The sequence below is a fragment of the Rhipicephalus microplus genome, chromosome 4 (assembly GCF_043290135.1).
Source record: "Rhipicephalus microplus isolate Deutch F79 chromosome 4, USDA_Rmic, whole genome shotgun sequence".
Taxonomy (NCBI): domain Eukaryota; kingdom Metazoa; phylum Arthropoda; class Arachnida; order Ixodida; family Ixodidae; genus Rhipicephalus; species Rhipicephalus microplus.
In genome coordinates, this window is record NC_134703.1 from 15,882,964 (window position 1) to 15,903,603 (window position 20,640).

The 20,640-nt window shown below is 45.7% G+C and overlaps 1 long non-coding RNA gene across 1 annotated transcript in view; it reads left to right on the forward strand.

Annotated features, from left to right (window-relative positions):
• Window positions 1–20,640, forward strand: part of LOC142813861 (uncharacterized) — a 194,222-nt gene that overhangs the window by 149,129 nt on the left and 24,453 nt on the right. The window contains exon 2 of the long non-coding RNA XR_012894702.1: window positions 3,616–3,730. This is a non-coding gene — a long non-coding RNA (uncharacterized LOC142813861). The remainder of the gene's footprint in view (window positions 1–3,615; window positions 3,731–20,640) is intronic.

The window sequence follows — 20,640 nt, forward strand, 5'->3', positions numbered from 1 at the left end:
CTTGCAATATAAAGAGAGAGAGAAAGATAAAGATGCAAGGAAAGACAGGGAGGTTAACCAGACACACACCCGGTTAAAGGAATGAAGGGGAGAAAAGAGGCTGCAGAGACTGAGAGATAAGAAAGGTACACACGATCACGAGCACACTCGGAAGAGCACACACAGTCTACAGGTGGTCAGTCAGGTTTGTTGTCTTCAAGTAATGTAGGAGTGCTTTAGTCGCTTTCTGCGCAGTTGAGGCAGACGCCTAAGGTCCCAGAATCTTCTGCACAGAGAATAGTCTAGAGAGTTGGTTCAAAACCATCCGGAGCTGGCATCGCTTTGTGTCGTAGCAAGCGCAGTTGCACAGGACGTGTTCGATGGTCTCTTCAGTTCCACAGGAGTCCCATGTAGAGGTGTCTGCCGTACCGATGCGAAAGAAGTACACCTTTGTGAAAGCAGCACCCAACCAAAGGTGCCATAACAGTGTCGCATCAGAGCGGGAAAGTTGTGATGGTAGCTGTATCTTGAGCGAAGGATTCAGTTCATATAATTGACAACTTTAAAAGCTGGTAGACGACCAGAACGCGCGTGTAAGATCTCGAGCCAGCAAGAAAAGTTGTCTTGCTGCATCAGTCCTTGATACAGGAATCGGGACCACACGTGTTCCTTCATGGGATGAGCGGGCTGCATCATCGGCTAATTGATTTGCAGTAATACCGTTATGTCCAGGCAGCCATTCATTTATGTTATCATGCCCTCGTGCTAGAGCTTGATTGTGGCAATGTCTTATTACATGTACCAATTGTTCATGATTCCTCTTATGCATGGCAAACTGGAAACTCTGAAGTGCTGCCTTCGAATCACAAAATATGACCCATTTTCCTGGACGCTCTTGAACGAGGTATTGTAAAGCGGTTCTTATATCAGCAATCTCTGATGCCGTAGATGTAGTCATATGCGACAACTTAAATTCGATTGTCATTGCTGCAGCCGGAATTACAGCGGCACCTGATGAGCTGCTGGACAAGACCGACCCATCAGTGTATACCTGCGTTCGGTCCAAGCACGACTCACATAATATTAGCAGTGTTGCTTGCTTAAATGCTACTTTGGAGTGATTGCTTGTCTTTTTGATACCTGGAATTTCTAGACGTACCTGCGGCTGGTCGAGGAACCACAAGGGACGTGCAATTCGGGTAGCTGGCGTACATCCTGATGGAATGCTGTTTACGTGTTTGGTTATGACGTCTGAAAACGTAGCACGTGATCTTTCGGAAGGTAGAAGGGCCAAGTTGTGGTCGGGGACACGGCTAGCATGTCGAATGTGCGCTCTGAGGCAATCCACAACTCTATATGTCCTAACTGGATGGTCCTTGGCAAGCACGATTGTGGTGTGCCAAGATTTGGGTGCATGTTAAAGAACCCCAGGTGGTCGAACTTTTCGGAGCCCTCCTCTACGGTGTCTCTCATAGTCATATGGTGGTTTTGAGACGTTAAACTCCATATGTCAATCAAGCACGATTGTGGCATACGTAGGAGCGCATCGGGGCAGTCCTAGGCAGATACGCAGTGCCTGAGCTTGCAAACTCTCCAATGAATGAGTATTGGATTTACAAGTGTTCGTCGGAACCGGCAAGCTGTATCACAATAGATCCAGAAGTAGGGCCCTCTACAACTGTAGCTTGGAGGCCACAGATGTTCCCCGTGCTTTCCCTCGCATGAATTCCATCATAGACACAATAGATAGCAGTCTCTTTTTCAAGTACGCACAATGCGGACTCGCTCGCTGGATTCCGTGCTGACCGGTTGTGCCATCGCGATCTACGACGACAGTGCAGCTCTGGCCGACTAGGTTAGTCCTACGCCACCTCCTTACGTCGGTCCCCGACGACGACAGCAGTGTAGCGCCGGACGACTGGATTAGCCCTACGCAATCTCCTGTTGCCGACAAGAGCTCTCGCCAGTGGTGCCCCGTTCTCAGACACTTGCGACCATGTTTAATCTTTCCTATCTTCTGTTTACTTACGTCGCTCGCTGTTCCTGCGCATCTCTCTCTATATATATACCTTTTAATCCTATTCGTTTAATCCCTCCTTAACCCCATCCCTTGTGACCGACTGTTGAGATGTCGCACCAGATGCGGACAGTTACGGGGCTCACTTTTCCCCTTTTTTCCCTTTTATAACCCCATAAGTACACACGATGTGGGCTCCACAAAAGACTTCTGTCAATAATTATGCCCACGAAACGATGCGTCCGTGGATATTCCACACTCTGCCCATTAATGTAAACAGAGTATGGCGTCTTTAGTGTGCGTGTAAACGCAATCAACGCGCACTTCACAGTGAGTATAGTCAGGTCTTGTTTATGAAGGTACGCTGTTGTGAGGGTTGCTGCCCGCTGTATTCGCGCACGCACCTGAAGGCGAGTAACTGCAGCACTCCAGAGGCAAATATTATCGGCGTATATGGATAGGCACACCGACTATGGCAGACCCTCCGCCAGACTAATGAGGGCAACATTGAAAAAGGTGGGGCTTAAAACACCTCCCTGTGGTACTCCGCCGTAGGCGTAATGTTCAGTAGTTTTACCCTCATCTGTTTGCACAAAAAACCCCTGCCAGCTATATATTCATTTATCCATTGAAACATTCGTCCACCAATGGCTATTGTTGCGGAAGAAGTGAGGATGTCATCGTGAGCTACATTATCATATGCACCCTTCACGCAAGAAAGAGTGCCACTGATATACGCTTGTGACTTTTTTCTTGCTGAACAAATGTCGATAAGTCAAGGACACAGTCGGTGGAGGAGCGGCCCCAACGGAAGCCTGTCATGCAGGAAGGGTAGTTGGTGCATTGTTTCAAGTACCACTCGATACGAAATAGAACCATTCTTTCCATCATTTTTCCGAGGCAGCTTGCAAGGGCAATAGGGTGATACGCTGTTAAGCCCAATGGTGATTTTCCCGATTTCAGAAGTGGTATTAATCAACTTATTTTCCATTCTCGGGGAAGACTGCCGCTGAACTTAGAGTTGTTAAAGCATGTTAAAGTTCCCTTCTGGCTTTTTGTCCAGGATGTCCAATGCACTATAAGTAATACCATCAGGACATGGCGATGACATGCGCTTAGAGGCGACTAACGCACCTTCCAGTTCTTCCGTGGTGAATGGAATGTCCATTTCTGGTAATAGAGTCTCAGAAACGATCACGGCGTTGATGTTCTCGTTCATAATATTCCCGGCAACTTTCTTGCGAAATTCTTCAGCCACCTCGAGCTCTGCCTTTTCATAATGGAGTGCCAACGCCTAAAAAGGTGCCGTTGTTGTGGAGAGGAGCGAAGATCACGAACTGTTCTCCAAATATATATGACAGCAGTTTATGAGGGTCAAGAGATTCACAGAATGCATTTCAGCGTTCACGTTCTAGCTTGTTAATGCGTCGTTGAATCTTTTTCTGAAGCCGTCTTGCTTCCCTCAGGTTGTAAATTGATTTTGTGCGTCTGTAACGACGTTCAGCACGCCTCCGTATAGCTCGTAATCTTTCCAGTTGGATGTCGAACTGTGTTATTTTAGACGAGAATGATAATTTGTATTTGGAAACTTGCATAACTTCCGCGATGATATTTTCCAGGCTGCAGGCAAGGCCTTCTTGGCAGGCGTCTTCATCACGTGATGTAAACGTCGACCAGTCAGTGCCAATTACAACACCGGAAGAGAAAGTTTTTCTACCACCGATCTTCACGTAGGTGGGTATCTGATCACTCCCATGAGTCTCAATGTCGCAAAACCATTTAAATTTGTGAGAGAAGCACCGCAACACCAATGACAGGTCAAGGCAACTGCTATACGTGAGACCCCACAAATATTTTGAGGTACCATCGTTCATGATGGAAGGGTCGTAGTCGTAAGCGAACGTAACAATATTCCTGCCCTTGGCGTTCATCTTAGTACTTCCCCGTAGAATGTGATGTACTTGCAATAGATTTTAGCATTTCAAAGGGTAACTACTATGTAAACAAGAAGCACATTAAATTATGTAGGATCCACGCCTAGTTATTAGAACATGCAAAATGTTCTAGCGGGAACTCGTTTAGATTACTTTCTCGAGTTCAGTGGCATCATTGGAAGTACTTTCACGAAGCTGATGATATTGTCTAGTTGGGATTTTGTGCAAAATACTCGAAACAAGGTGAAATATAACATGATACGCAACATCTCGATGGTGTCTGCACAAATAAAATATTTTAGGAATTGGCCGTGGTGATATCTGTAGAATGGCTGAATATTGTGTGAGTACAACTTAAAGCTACGGACACACATGGAAATGTGATGCTAGTATAAAATAAATAGGGCACCGGCGCATTAAAGTTTCAGGAGCCATTTTGGCTGGCTGCAAAATTTGAGAAATTTTAGCTATGTTTTGTGACTATATTGCGGAGCGTTTTTTTTTGTTTACTTCTGTTTTTTTTTTCTAACAGTGTCAGTCTAAGTTTAATCATGAGCGTTATCAATAGCTAGCTACAAAGGGTGCGACGCGAAATAGACGATCATGAATAGAGGACACACGTTTCGCACTCAAGTAATGAACCAATTGATCATGCAGTGAGTGCTATTAACAGTCGGCTTTTCATGTTGTCAGAATTTACATATTTCAGTATGAACGAAGAAAGGCAGACTCTCCATTGGTCAACATTTTTCATGTCCTTCGAGGAAATGAGTGCATCTCTCCTACTTCGAGAAATTGACGGAACATTCCTTTTCTCAACATTCCCACTAATACTGCGGCACCACTGTGTTGCACTGCTTTAAGTGCTAAAAGTTTCTCATTTCTCTGATGAACTTTTTAAGCGTAAATAGCATATGCCAGTGAAGAGAGAAAAATATTTTGATGCAAGTTACGAGACAGCGATAATTTTGCTGTTGTGAGAGTTTTTCACTTTTGCATGGTCGACATTGTTTTTAGCATTTGAATTCAAAAACGGCCCTCTAGTTGATATTTAACATATAAAAACACTAGACGGCATTCGATTCGGGATCAAAAACGCAAAGAAGTGATTCTTAGAAGTGGTCCTTAATCGTCATGCCTACATCCATTTGGAGCGAATGGGCACAATTGCAGAATAAAATAGAACAAGTACATTTCAATGACACAAAAGAGAAGAGCAATAATGATCTGCCAACTCCATTAAAACGTCCATTGTTGATATTGCGATAAGTCATCGCTGAAACTGGGACATTCAAGTCGATGTGTGAAAGAATTTTTATTAATCGTTGACGGGAAAAAACAAACAGAAGCACTAACATTTCCTTATGACACCTACAATTTTTCACTCGGTTGCTAGTAAAAAAAAACATAAAAAGAAGTGTGGGGGCAATTTTGCAGGTAGGATATTCAATCGAATTACCTAAATAATGAAGAGTCTACCTCTAAGGTGCCTGTAGTGCGAATGTCCATTCGCAGACCAAGAAGCCAATGGACTACATTGATGAAGCTCACGTAGTGTATAAAATGCACGGCTTCATTATCAGCATTTTGAATGACAACAAAGCCATGGTGCACCGAGAGCATTTCTGAAACGCTTGTCAGATCGACTGGTGCACCGAACATTCAGAGATGCATCGATGGCGCTCGTGCGAGGGCAGCTGCGCACTTCCTACCTCGCCAATGTTATCGACTGATGCGCGTAGGAACACATCAAAAGCGGACTTGTTTTGCGCTTTACGATAGTTGGCCGCAGAATAAACTGCCCCATCCTCTTCGTGTGGTGCCGCATTCAACTCCTGACAACGCGTCGAAGGAACCCAGATAAATCCGATATGTGTCCATTCGGGTTCGCTCAGGGCTGCGTGATGTCATCGCTACGTATGTAAAGATCATAATGATGTATGTTCGTGCAAACATAGACGCGTAACAAAGGTAAGTCGTGGTGTCAACAAAGATATGCACGGGAATGTTTCTTTGTACAGTTGCTCAAGGTGTGCGATGAAACACGGCTGAATAATTATGTAGGACACATATCGATTGACTTGGGCTAAATATGCAAATCAGTATCATTCGTGTTAAGTACGCAATGTGTGATCGATCGAATAAAAGTTGCTCGTTTTACGTTTGCTTGTTTTGTTCAATTTTCATTTAGCCCATTTTAAATTTCAACTTTTATTGCTTTTTTAGGACGAATAAGTTTTTTTTCAATCTGATACTGCCAGGAAACTCCTAGAATACAGGAGCATCGTTGAACTGTTGAGAACAGATGGCTCAGATACCTTTGTGTAAACGCTATATACTTCGTCATGAAGCTCCACAGCTGTTCGCTTCAAGACCTGCCGAGATTAGGGGTCACCAAGCTGCATCGGAGTGCATAGGAAGTCGAGACCTGATGGTGACTAGTGTACCACTTGGTATTTACGCATCGTCCTCAAGTCACCCTTATTACCGAAATGAGCGACTTGATTTCGTCGAGTTTTTGTTCTACAGCAACTTGTTTTGGACAGCAAGCGTCTTACTAAGCGTGCCTTTATGAAGAAAGGAGGGAATATTATCGATTCACTTGTCTCTTTATTTCACACAAACTTAATAAGAACCAGCAGATGATGAAGCCGAGAAAGCAGTTTCAGTATTTCTGTATCTCATGCCTGCAATTAGAGAATTGAATCGAAAAAAAGGGGACAGATCAAAGCCCACCTATCTCGATCGCACCCAGATGCCTATAGTATCCCAGTGCATAGTCTTGCACCCGGACAGCCATTTTGTTCTGAAATGCCAAGGCCTGTATGTTTTTCGCCAAGTTCACGTGGGAAGCGGCGTCTGTGGGACTTTAAAGTACGAAGAAGCGCCCACGCCACTCCCGCATACAAGAAGTCATCTTAGCACCACTGCGCCATTTTCGGATGCAAGAACAATCAGCGCAAGAGGAATATATTACTCAACAGTGTCTGTGAAGATCACCACAAGTCGCAGGAATCATGCCAGTGCGCCGTTTTAAAATTGCACAGATTTATATCCGCAACGAAAAACGTCAGGCTCCCCCACCAGTAAATAATCGAAATCAACAGGAAAAACTGTGAGCCCTCTAAAAGTATACGATTAAGTACACACTGCGTGTTCTCAAACGCGACGCCAGCTATGTAACTTTGCTGCAGTAATTAGCGTGCAGTATGCCTGCATTATGCGGCACCAAATCATTGCCGTACTTTTTCGCAAGCTGCATGCCAATAATAGGAGATATTACGACTCACGCGTGCATGCGAACCCTGAGTACAAATATAATGGTGTACTAGCGCAATGCAAAGAAACTTGAACAGCGGAAAGAATGGCTTTCGACTCATTCGAACTGCGAGAAGCTTTGACTGTCGCTGGGCGAATCTGTGCTGCCAGCCGGTGTCACCATAGCACTATAAAATCGTGCTCTGACTGGCACTATCACACTGGATGTGTATTCCTAGTATCAGGCATGAATGGCAAATGATAAGCACATGCGGGGATAAGCGCAAGATGGAGCTGGATTCTAGCACTACGGCGATACCTGCTGAAAGCACAAGTTCTTAGGCATGTCGCAGTTCGACCGAGTCGAAATACACGTTTCCCGCTGTTCACGTTCCTTTACATCACGATGTAGACGTAACTAATAAAGTGGATTCCGGAGACTGCAAAGTAGACACGTGCTGTAGATATTGCTGACTGTCGAGGGAGGTCTTCTCGGTATTTCAAAAGAAAACGGCGCTCCATGAGTGCAAAGGCACGAAAAAATCTTGCAGCTGGACTCGGGCTTGAAAGTTTCGCGTTCAAATTGTTGAGCGTCACCTTGCATGGCAAATCAGGGTGTTGCTTCACCGTGCTTGTGGCAGATAGCGTGACGTGGTCCCTAAATATGGTGGCACACACTAAAATTGCTGTGTGGGACGCTAAATGTACCTTTTTAAGTGTGTTGTAATAACTGTAACAGATGTCTAAACGCAAATTGGATGAAAATACAACTTGCTGCTGGCAGGGACCGAAGCTGCAACCTTGGGATTACGCACTCGATGCTCTTGCCAACAGAGCTGAACTGGTCGGTCCCTAGCAGTGGTCAGCCCATCGTCCACTTATCGCCCATTTATAGATATGCAATTGTGTGAGCTTATGAAGTCACCGGTTGCCATTATTTGCCACGTGAACGTCATGCACTATGATGTGAGATCATACGATGTCATTTACAATTGATAGACATCGCATGATACGGTTGACTAAAAAATCAGTTGTTGTAGATTAGTGAGACAAAATCACCATATTGTCGCAAAGTCAATGTCTCGCGGAAAGCCCACCCCTTTTTTTTTTAGCTACAGCTGGAGTTAGTTATTTGCCAGATGCTCTTGTTAGAGGCGCTATTTAACGAATTGTCTCGAGGAAGGCGCCTCGACGAAGAATGAGAGACTGAACAGAAAGAGCTGCATCTGGTCGGTCACTGTGTGCTTCACGACAAACCGGGCAGCGCGCCGTGTTCCCGACCAGCCTGCGGAAATTAGGTGCCTTTCTCCTCTAACCACTACAACCACCGCCCCAAACGAGCGAGACGCTGCTTGGGTCCTGCGGGGAAATCGGGAACTTGTTTGCGTGTCAAGGCTGTTTTAGAGAATGTGCCCGTTTCAAAAAGCTGCTATACAGTTTTGTTGCGAGGCAGGCTTCACGCGTCCATAAAAACTCGTGTCGGAATTGGTTACCCTCGGCTTGCCTGATTGGTCCACGCACCCGTGGATGCGGCAAAGCCCTATTTAAGCAGCGACTCAGGCATTTTTTGGGGTGAGTGGACTCGGGGTCAACAGCGCATCTCACCACCGGAGACCAGTCATGCAAGCCGAGGGGTATGCCATCTTTTTCCATGTCTTGTATTTGTGACTCAGTGCATTTTGTAAAGTGAAGTTATATTGTATAAATAAACCCCTAATGAGTGCTCCCCGAAATCATCGTGTCGACTTGTCATCGCTTGCCTGTGCGGAATCGCTCCCACACTCCTTCGTCTTGATGGTCATCAGATGTGTCTAGCGTAAACAACCCCGAAGTTTCGCTACAATATGGTCACGGGGTCGTGACGTGAACGAAGGGAGCAGACTTGATGCTAAGACGAAACTGTTTATTCGGGCGAACTTTTGGGCAGGAAACTGTAGTTCAGATTACAGTGTAGTGGAGCACGCGCACGAACGCGTGAATGTAAATATTCGACAGAAGTCTGTCTGGTTGGACTGGGAAATGACACCAACGCGTATGCGCCTTCGGAAGAGAACGAAAAACCCCGCGCTTTCATTGCGCGAGAACCTGTGCCACCTTTGCCAGGCTTTGACGTACGGCCATTTTCCGTTGAGACCTCGTTGCGACTCCTCTGTTTGAGTAAACATCATCACAACAGCAATACAATAGCAGTGAACAGAGCGTCCGCCGTCGATCAACTGAAAAGTGTTGGCGGTATTTATACACGTGTCGTCGAATGTTCTAGCGTTATCGCTGGCGGCCACGTATGTTCTAGAATAATCTGTAATGTGCACAAAGTGCGCATGATCCTAACGAAAAATTTACTACAGTCCCGAAGCCTGTGAAACACTGCATGCGCGGTTTACGCACAGTGTGACATACAGTGTGACGGGGCGATAACAAAACTTCAGTACGGAACGTGGAATACCATCGGAAAAGACACCATATAGTGGAGGGCTCCGGCCATGTGCTCAGATTTGGGTGCACGTTAAAGAGCCCCAGGTGGTCAAAATTTCTGGAGCCCTCCACTACGGCGTCTCTCATAATCATATGGTGGTTTTGGGACGTTAAACCCCACATATCAATCAATGGAGGGCTCCGGAAATTTTGACCCACACGGGATTCTTTAACCTACTCCAGAACTGTAGAAAAAAAAAAAAAGAAACCGGCTTCCGTCTTCTCGTCATCGTGGTCAAATGCATGTAAGACCACGCACATTTTTTGTTGTGCAACATACAGGCTCGTTGCCCTATTATAGGCATGTATCCTAAAATGAAGTGAGCACCATCTCAGGATTAAATTTTGCCTGCCTGCGTTAGTAAGTTCGTGTGCATTTTGGTACAAAGGCACGCTTGTGGAATGCGTGAAGATTTATGTGTGTCCGTATATGAGCAGAAGCAGAGTGTTGTGTTGGATTAATTGGTACAGGGTCGTGTTGTAACGGCGCAAGTAACGAAGAGTAAGAACAACAACAACAAAAAAATGAAGCACGAATAGGCACCAACTATCAAGTGAAGCTTTATTGCAAAAATAGCAGTTATGTTTAGAGTACAAAAAAACAAAGAACGCGAAACAGCGTAACAGGTGGAAGAGGGAATGGCCAGGATAACCTAGTTCAACAACGACCGACTACACATCTCCCTTATCCCGCCCATCACACAAGACCGAAATCGCTTAGGTTTTTTTCATCTAAAGCCACGGAGGGAATGCTGCCACAAGGCTCAGATTCTTAATGTGTGTGCACAGTCTCAACAAACAAAGTCTCGCGAAATAGCAGTGCGCGCACACATTTCTTGCAATAGGCTGCTAAATGTAGACCACGACACAAGAAGGGGTTATCGAGTAGACAACATTGTAAATACAAGATGCATAATTGTATACACGAATAATATTGCATATATCCTGTTGCAAATATTGCCAATTTGCGAGACGTTGTTCTACTTTGGCGCATCTAGCGGATAGCTTATTCTTTACAGAAACTAACAATTGCACACCATAGCGTGATGCAACCTTTTTGATGCCGTGAGTGAAACCATGCACGTACGGAACAACAGCAATTTTTTTTTTGTGCTAAGTCTTCTCTGCCAAGTTACATTCATCTATGGTACCCTCACTAATTTTCTTGGTCAACTTGTGCCGTAGATGATTGCAACTGCATGGGCAGAAAAGACATAGCATAAAAATTTGCAGTTCTTTCGGAGGAGCTTGGTTTCACCAACCGATTTGAAATGTTGCTTTTTGCCGATGATTGTATAGTCTACCGGAAAATTAAGAGTGAGCAGGATTCCTCCCAACTTGAAAATGACTTGGTGCGTTTTCATGACTGGTGTACAACGTGGAAGATGTCTTTAAATTTTAATAGGTGCATTAACCTTTGTTTTTCAAAGAAGACAAAGAAGATCGAATTTAGATATTGTATAAATGGTGTGCCAGTTACCACGAAGACAACTTACAAATACCTGGGTGTGTTCTTTTCTTCTGACTGTTCATGGAATGTACATGTTGATTATGTTGTCGCGAAAGCTGCGAGGGTGTTAAATTTTATTCAGCGTAACTTACGATGTTCGCATCAGCGACTTAAAGAATGTGCGTATTTGACGTGTGTACGACCAGTCTTAGAGTACGCCTGCGCTGTGTGGGATCCGGCGCAGGTATATCTTAGTGATAAGATAGAAAAAATACAGAACAGGGCGGCAAGATTTGTCCTGGGACGGTGTCAATGGCGGGAAAGCTCTACTGCTATGAAACAAGAATCGAATTGGGAGCTGCTTTCATCGCATAGAAGAAAATTGCGATTAAAACTTTTATATCTAATATTTAATAATAAAACTGCAATCAATTAGGATATGTATTTACAGACGCCATATTATTTGTCAAATCGAATTGATCATCCTTTTAAACTGAGGGAATACTGTCCCAGGACTGGAATTTTCGCAAATTCTTTTTTTGTCAGAACAATACATGAGTGGAATGGGCTCACAAGTGTACAAGTGTCTGCTGTAAATGAAAATTTGTTTCTTTCGAATCTGTAACCCCCCTGCTATAACGCCTTCGGGCGCTGCAGGTATACTTCGAATAAAGATGTACAAGCGTTAATTTCTGCAAGGAATAAGCTATGCACTTTTTGCACCAAAGCACACCAACTTCTTGCGAATAGGCAAGATGTGCAACGCGATGTATGCAACATTACAATCATGTACACAATTATGCAGCTTGTGTTTCTAATGTTGCCCACTCGATTCCCACTTGTTGCGTTCGTCTATGCGTACTCAAAACGGAACGGTGTCTGAGACTCGGAGAATATTTCAGTTCCGTGAAGCGCTATGAGCACGCTATAAGCGTAACATTTCGTCATGTCTTGTCCTTCCACTTAAACTTTCCTCCTCCTCCTCCTCCTCCTCATCCTCCATGTTTTGCATGAGGTGCATGTCATAATTATCATGTTGTCCCGCCACGGTGGTCTAGTGGCTAAGGTACTCGGCTGCTGACCCGCTGGTCACAGGTTGAATCCCGGCTGCGGCGGCTGCTTTTCCGATGGAGGCGGAAATCCCTACATATCAATCAAATCTGTGAAATGGCCCAGCTGTATTTCATTTAACAGAGCATTGCAAAAAATGTGTGTGTGCATCAACGTTTCTGATACACTTTAGTTTTGTTTCGTCGTAAAAAAAAATGGCAGCATATCCACGGAGTGAATCATGGAGAATGGGGCGAAGCATTCGTCCGTCCATGCGTCCGTCTGTGCAACTATCCATGCATCCATCCGCCCGCCTGTTTGTGCGTCCGTCCCTGCGTTCATCCATGCATCCGCCCTGCGTCCGTTCATGCACCCATCCATGCATCTGTCTGTGTTTCCGTTCGTCCATCTATTCAACACTCTAAGTACCACCATCTCGCATCTTTTCATCATATATTCCCCATATAGAAGCACCGCCATCCAGCTGACACTCCAAGGACTAAACGAGAGGTGGCACACGCACACTTTTTTATGACTTGGGCTTCGGGTCTACTTCCCACGTTTAACCACCTCGATTTCATGGTATATACTAGTTCACTGTATTCATGGCACTGCAGCCCAACGCTCGCTAAACCTTTCTAAAACCAAGGAGGTTACGCCCAGCGAGTATAACGTAGCAACCTTTTCCTGTCAGATAGTGCTCAATGTACATGCCAATGGCTGATGGGGAATGAGAGACAGGAGAATTCGGCTTTTACTTTCTTACGGCTTGCGCTTCGTATCTACTTCCCACCTTTAACCACATCGAGTTCATTGTGTATACTAGTTCATTGAATTCATAGCACTGCGGCTCAACGCTCGCTAAACATTTCTAAAACTAAGGAGGTTACACCCAGCGAATAAAGTAGCAACCCTTTTTTGTCAGATAGTGCTTAATGTACATGCCGATGGCTGCTGATGGGGATCGCAGCGTGCGCGTTAACTAAAAGCCGAATGCTCCTGTCTTTCATTCCCCATTAGCAGCCACTGGCATGTACATTGAGCAGTATTTTTTATTGTTCAACAACGCACAAAAGAAATATCTCACTGGCACCACCTTGGTGGTCAAAATGTTATACTTGTTACACACTACAACGGCTACGAGGGGCGATCGCGTGCCGCTGTAAGGAGCTTCGCCCCTAAAAAGACGCACGAACTTATTGAGGCTGCGCGCATACACAATTAATCTAAGTCTTGCGTATGCGTTCCCTCTGTGGCTCTACATAAAAAAAGAGTTAAGTCATGACCGCTAAAGAAAAGAAAAAAAGCAGTCTCGCTATGTGTGACGGACGTGCCATGGGTAATGTGTGAGTGGTTCCTTCTGATCAAGGTCTTCCGCGCAATTGGTTACTCCACCCTTCCCGCTGCCTGCAGTTCGAATTTCTCGTCCTTCATAGCTGTTTGTTTTTTAAATAAAGCCGGCGTTGAAAGTTCCCAGACAGTCTGTGTCTGTTTTTGCCTTCATTTTTTTGTGTGTTGCCGTTCGTTTATTGCGCAGTTACGCAACGTGTATGGGCAGCTGCACATAGGTCAGAGGTCTTCGTGATGGATAGGAGTAAACGCGGCCGGCCGTAAATGAAAGGGAGCCCAGTAATATTACCTATTTCCGACACGTGCACTTGGTAACTCCGAGAGCATGACTATGCTCGACAAACTTGACGGTCGTATCACACTTTCTGGTCGTGATACTGCGCGGGACAGAAGGGGCGCACGAGTTTCTTGTTCTTGCTGTGCTGTTGGTCACCGACGGTGCAGGCGCTTGGCAACTTGCTGAGGCCAGGGTGCCAAAAAACAAGAAACAAATAAAAGTGCCTCCTACAGGCGTCGTTCCGCTGCTCTCTCCTAACAAAAGAGTGCGAGCGTCACTCTTTCCCTTTATAAGCTCACAATCACCCCCTTCCCCCCATTCGCACCCCTCTGTTCACGCTCCATTAGAAAGTGCGAATTTGGTGCGTTGGCCATAGTCGTTTCAGGCGCTTCTCGCGTCCCCATGTTCCATCGCTCCCCTCCGATAAGGCTGTATAGATTCCCTCCTCGGATGAACGCCTATCGCAACTTTTGGGGAAACATTTTGGGGAAACGACGCTGTCATTGGTCGTGGGCGGTGAAGTGTGGTTACCCGCGTGCGGTCGACGATCAGTTCATTTCGTGAACTGCAGTGGCGCTGCGTTCCTTACTGAGTCTCTTTCTCTAGTTCAGTTGTGCTTCTTATTTGTGCAGTACTTTGCGAGAGGTTTCCAAAGGCGTGCTGTCGTAGGGCAGCGAGCCCAGGATGAAACGCGAAGACCATCGGCAGGCAGGTAACCGTTAAGTGGGGTTCTAGCCGGGGAATGCTGCTCGATCGAATGCCTTGCCAGATGAGCCATTGTATCTATGCTTTTCTGTCTATTGCGCATTTGCCGTTTGGCCAGCTCATTCCTGTTTTGAGAGACTCCCGTGCTCCGACCTCATAACACGTATCCGTCATTCTAGAAAAAAAAACTTAAGCCTGCTATTCCGAAAATGATGCTTGCCACAGAGGAAAGTGCCGACTCAGTGAATGGCGCTTTCCTCACGCCTCACAACCGGCTCGCATGAAGACACATAAATCATACGCTACTGCGCAATGGTTCGGAAGCTCCTCATCGAGTAGAAGACCGAGTTCCCGCTTTAGTGCTATAGACGTATATGCCTGATATAGATAGCAGCGTGCCGCCAAACAAAAAGTAAGACGGTTTTGATATAACAAAGAAACCACGCGAGTTGCATAACGCTATACGCACCTGCATTGCCAAAAGGATGACTTTCGTGATCTACAAATAAAACAACCAAAAAAAGAAACCTTCGTAAGTGGTATGCTGAGGAGCGATTTTTGATGTGTCCACAATGTGGACTGCCCACTCCGGCCTTCACTGATTGGCTAAAGCTCGGCGAGTATATAGCGTGCCCTCTGTTTTATGGCAATTATTCGCAACGACATTTTAGCGCCACGAAGGTGTCACAACTCTACACACAAATTAGAAGGACCACAACTAAAGCTGTCTCCAGAGTTCCACCCTGGGACGCATGTCTCGGAGGTCATGCATAAACTGATCATGTAAGCCCTTGAAATAGGTTTGACGCGGCCGCTCACCCAGCGCATTTGGAAGGGCGGTACTCATTCCCTGCATGGTTCCCAAACACCTGAACTCGTTCACACGCAGGTTCAGACTTGTCAAGTTTGTTTTTATTGATTGAAGGATATGTGGGGTTTAACGACCCAAAACCACCATATGATTATGAGACACACCATAGCGGAGGGCTCCGGAAATTTCGACCACCTGGGGTTCTTTAACGTGCACCCAATTCTGAGCACACGGGCTTACTACATTGCCGCCTCCATCGGAAATGCAGCCGCCGCAGCCGGGATTCAATCTCGCAACCGGCGGGTGAGCAGCCGAGTACCCTAGCCACTTGACCACCGCGGCGGGACTTGTCAAGTTTGTTTATATGTCCTGTTACTTTACCTTTCGTCCACTTTCTTTCTGTTTACGGTGCAAATGTGGTTGCGGGTTCGATGCGTCAACGTGGTGAAAAGTGCCATAATGTCCCTACTCACCAGTTTTCGAGTAACCGAATGCGCTCCAGCGAAGTGAAAATGTCCACTCGGTGGACACATTGAGAATAGCTGCCCCGTATTGCATGCACTCGGAAGAATAAAGGCACCGGGGTTCAATACGTTGCAGTCCAGCTCTTATTTGCATGGGCAGTCATTTTGTTCACCTTGATCAAGTACTCTTTTTTAAAACGACAACTGGTGTCGTAAGACGACAGTTGGGTGAGAAAAGACGTGAAAGATTTAAAATAAGATAAGTGTAATTATCGTCACCTCGGCTGAATCCACGTAGGTCAGCAGCCTTGCATCATGGGACACATCTTCTTCATTTCATGCTTTCCTATAACTTCCCGAGACTGGAATCACCAGCCTGAGTCATTCTCAAGCACCATTCACAAAGCCGCAAAACGGTTGAATCAGCCTTTGGCATAAATTTGCATCATGAAACACTTCTTCTTCATTTCATGTTTTCCTATAACTTCCCGAGGCTGGAATCACCAGCCTGAGTCAATCTCAAGCACCATCCAGAAAGCCGCAAAAAAGGCTGAAAAAAATCCTATGGGCGCGACAGATCAGTATATACGAAAAGGCGAATGAGTGACAACGTTGACAGTCTGACAATTTTGTGCACTGTTGACTAAATGGTTCATCGTCACTTTAACCTAGAGAAACGAAATCAGCATTATGCCATAAATAAGCTTAATAACTTCTTGTCTGTGGAATATTTCTGTAAACTAAGATAATTATTAAGTAGTACACCATGAACCCAACGTTTATGGTTTTGTAACACAACAAATTGAAGGTTGTTCATCACATTGGCTGCCATGAAAACCACATATCTGCTTTCGGGACTCTGACTGGTTTTATGATGCTGCTGTTTCTCTGAGAGCGGGGAGAGCGACGACCACTCGAAGCTCTCTGACAAAGAAATATCCAGCTGTGACACATGTGTAGATATCAGACGTGGTGAACACATCTGATTGGTTCATTCTGTAGAAGCGTGGGCACCACCACCGTGGCGACGACCGAAATGCAGGGCACTTCTCTATGCGTCCTTTTCGATTCATTTCTGGAGAGTAAACGATTAGGGAATCCTGTCTCTGAAGAAAACCGGTGCTGTGACAGAGGGTCGGACGGCATGTGAATGATGTCTCAGGGCAGAATATAAAGCATACCATGAACAATAATCGCAGCTACAAAAAGTGAAGATAAAGCTTTCTTGTCATCCCAGCAGGATACAGGGGCTCGTGGTGTTCGATACAAATGTTTATTTCAAGTCTTCTGCAGCAAACTGCCACTTCACAGTCCTGAATTATACCGGCTCCAGCTTTTGCGGAGGCAATTTTTTGAAGGAACTGCGCAACGAAGGCGTCGCTGTGTTGCACGTGAAAGAAGTAGAAGGAACCTCAACTTCTTCATCCGTGGCACGTCTAGCGCTACGCAGAAATGTTCACTGAGAAAAGTGAACTGATAAAAGTCCCGTCTGCATGACTACGTGTCAATGACGAAGCCGGCCCCAATTTCTTGAATGTTAGGGACGCTGGCTCTGAGCTTCGGGACAAAAGTGCGGAACTAGCCGGAGCAGGCGTAGTCTTGCAGGGCATAGTTCCTTTCGTACCTCATTGTGAATGAGTTGCGCCCGTAGTTTTATCGCTGGATAGAAGATGGGACAGTTTGATTTTACAGTCACTTTTGGGTGACCACGAGCCCCGCTTATGGAGTGTTACAACTCGCATTGCGAATTGCTGATGACATCCTTCAGTTATCATAGTGGGGCAGTTATTTCAGCATTAAAGATCACTGGGACGCTTACAGTCAAACCCACTTCCCAGCCACGGCAGAATATTGGCATTCATTGATTCACGACGTGCCAGTTGAAGTGTTTACGCTGTGGCATAGTCTCGGCACCGGCAATATTTTAACAGAAGATTGAAAAGGTATTTAAAGGCCTGCCATGTATGCAAGCATACGTAGAAGCGAATGACTTTGGGTAGTATGTAAATAATGTTGGCAGAGTGCGCATTGTAACTGCTTTTATCTCGCGCTTTAGCAACGCGTGCACATATAGTTGAGTACCGCATTCTCGTGTTTGCTCATCGCTGTAGTCTTACCTCCTCATCCCGTCGCATCCCCACTGCTTTTTATGTTGCGATTATTCCTGACCAGCCAGATATAAACGGCTACCTTTTTTTTGCAGGAAAAGCTGTTATGAGATCACGACAATCGTTTTTGGCGCCGTACTTGTCCACCACCACCACCACCGGTGTCCATAACTGCTATCACGTGAAAAATAAAGCCATCCAGGATAGAAAAGGGTTCAAACTTGTGTCCTTTGCTAGGCAGCCCGGTAATCTACCACAGAGCCTCGCCAGTATTTTAAAGTCATTTGCAAACAGACCCTGTGGAGGCTTCATGTCAGGAGAGAAATCGCGTTGACAAGTGTACTTGAGCTCCGTAGAAAAGTGAAATAACAACAAGATGTCACGCAATGCGAATAGAGCAACGAGTGGGTCCTTCAATGTTTCCAACAAATGAAAAAAGCCATTATTCTTCATCATCTACACAACATCAAGAAAGTGCGCTTAATTACTAACGTTTGTAAAGCGGGTACCTTGATTCTCAGCAGCATAACAAGTAATAGCCTGGTGAGGGCTGTCCTCACAATTATGCTGATTTATGGCGTAGTAGATGTGGTGCTATGTAAGTTTACTTGTAGTCCCAGTTTCCATTGTGCTGCGCATTCTGCGCAGACCTGGTGTTTTCTTTGTTGATCTTCCCGTGCCGTGAAATCCACCGCGAGAGTTGGCCTGGGCTCGCCTACATGTAAACGAAACTTTCCTCCTTCTTCTCTACAGCCAAAAAAGGTTGCACCTGCATTTCTCTTGTCAGCCTCTGTAACGTTATCATGCGGGCAGATGTATAAAGGCACTTGATTAAATGTGGGCTGCATTCCTATAAGGAAGAGCTGTTTATCCTAACACCATGTATATACGTATATACAGCGTGCGATGCTCCTAAAGTGTGTCCAGAAATAAAGGCATCACGAACAGCGAAATCTCATTAATTCTGAGCCCGGTGGTGAGAAGCACTTGCGTTCACCTGTCGTGCGAAAAAGTCTTTAAGAGTTATTCGAAATCAATGATGAAATAGTGATCTTTCACCAAATGGCGACAACCACTGCATGCTTTAAGACAGTGATGCCCGTACAGAATACACATTAGTCAGCGCTGACACACCGACCTTCTACAATTATTATGTTAACATTCTGTGTTTTGCTAAGCATAGTGACCATACAAACTTCCCAATAAATGAACAATTCATGACGTGCTGATTATGCATTGTAACACGCAGATGTTGTATGCTAAGTATGGACCGTGCAGCAGACTGATTAGTAAGGTGTAAGGTGCCTCATTGATCACTGCCCCGAAGTGACTCACTTGGAATGTTAACTCAAAGCTCTAACCAGGACAGTCTGCCCCGCCGCGGTGGTCTAATGGCTAAGATACTCGGCTGCTGAACCGCAGGTCGCGGGTTCGATTCCCGGCTGCGGCGGCTGCATTTCCGATGGAGGCGGAAATGTTGTAGGCCCGTGTACTCAGATTTGGGTGCACGTTAAAGAACCCCAGGTGGTCAAAATTTCCGGAGCCCTCCACTACGGCGTCTCTCATAATCATATGGTGGTTTTGGAACGTTAAACCCTACATATCAATCATCACAACACTCTGTATAACGCTCATGATATCCTTCCGTTTCACGTGATGCGCAGAACTATGGCATTTCGCGCGTGACAATTTGATTCGTGGGGTTTTAACGTCCCAAAACCTAAGGCGTCTCTCATAATCAAATGGTGGTTTTGGGAGGTTAAACCCCACAAATCAATCAACCAGGACAGTCTGCGAATGTGGCATTGACACAGCCTCAAAGAGAGAAGGGCAACGGTCTTTACTACTTTCCCAGAGAAATTTTCCAAAATATTGCATGTGTATATAAGCGCGCGCATATAGGAGGAGAAAGCAAAGGAATAAAACGAAGGGAGCTAAACCAGACGGGCCTTTGGTTTGCAACCCTTTCCTTGTGGAAAGGCCATAATTCATTCACTCGGTCATATAAGAGAAGATCGCTTACCGTCCCCGGGGAGAGCGAAAGGAAAAAGCATGTAGGCTCACCGTTTATTGCTATATATATATTTGCTACTTCCATAAGTAAGCAAACAGCTAAAAGCTTAACCTTGACGCGTGTACAGTGGTTCTGCTTAGATGGTGTGCGGATCTTCTATGAGTGCGATTTCGAACCTCGCTCAGGACGCCTGCATGGTGCACTTGTAACATTTTGAAAAAGTGGCGGCACGTGACCAGATACAACAAACAGAGGCGAACGCCCTCGTTGCCTTATAAATGCATCATCATCCCTTTCTAATGGTTTCACCGCGTGACTGGTGAGGGTGTGCAGCAAAGGATGCATACCGCCAGCTTCTAACTTTTTCGCAAATGTATGCTCGTCAAGCACACACCACTGGCGCAGCGCGCCGCAGAGCTCAAGCACCTACAGGGGCGCTGACTCCGTTCCCCTGTATATATGGATGAAGCATTCCATTGCTGTGACGCATCGCAGCCGCGGGACTGAAATTAATACGAACAAGCCTTGGTGCAGCCATGTGTAGCTCTAACCCTGGTATTTATCGGATAAAAGCCATTAACGTTATTACCTTGCCCGCCACACGAGCGCGTTATATTAAGACCCATGCGTGGACTTCATCATGCGGCGTCTTTTCATTTTGTGGCGCTGCTTTTTATATAGCGGTACAAGGGCGGGGGTACCAGACGTCCTCTCAAATGATGAACACCGTATCCAGTGGTTTATTCTG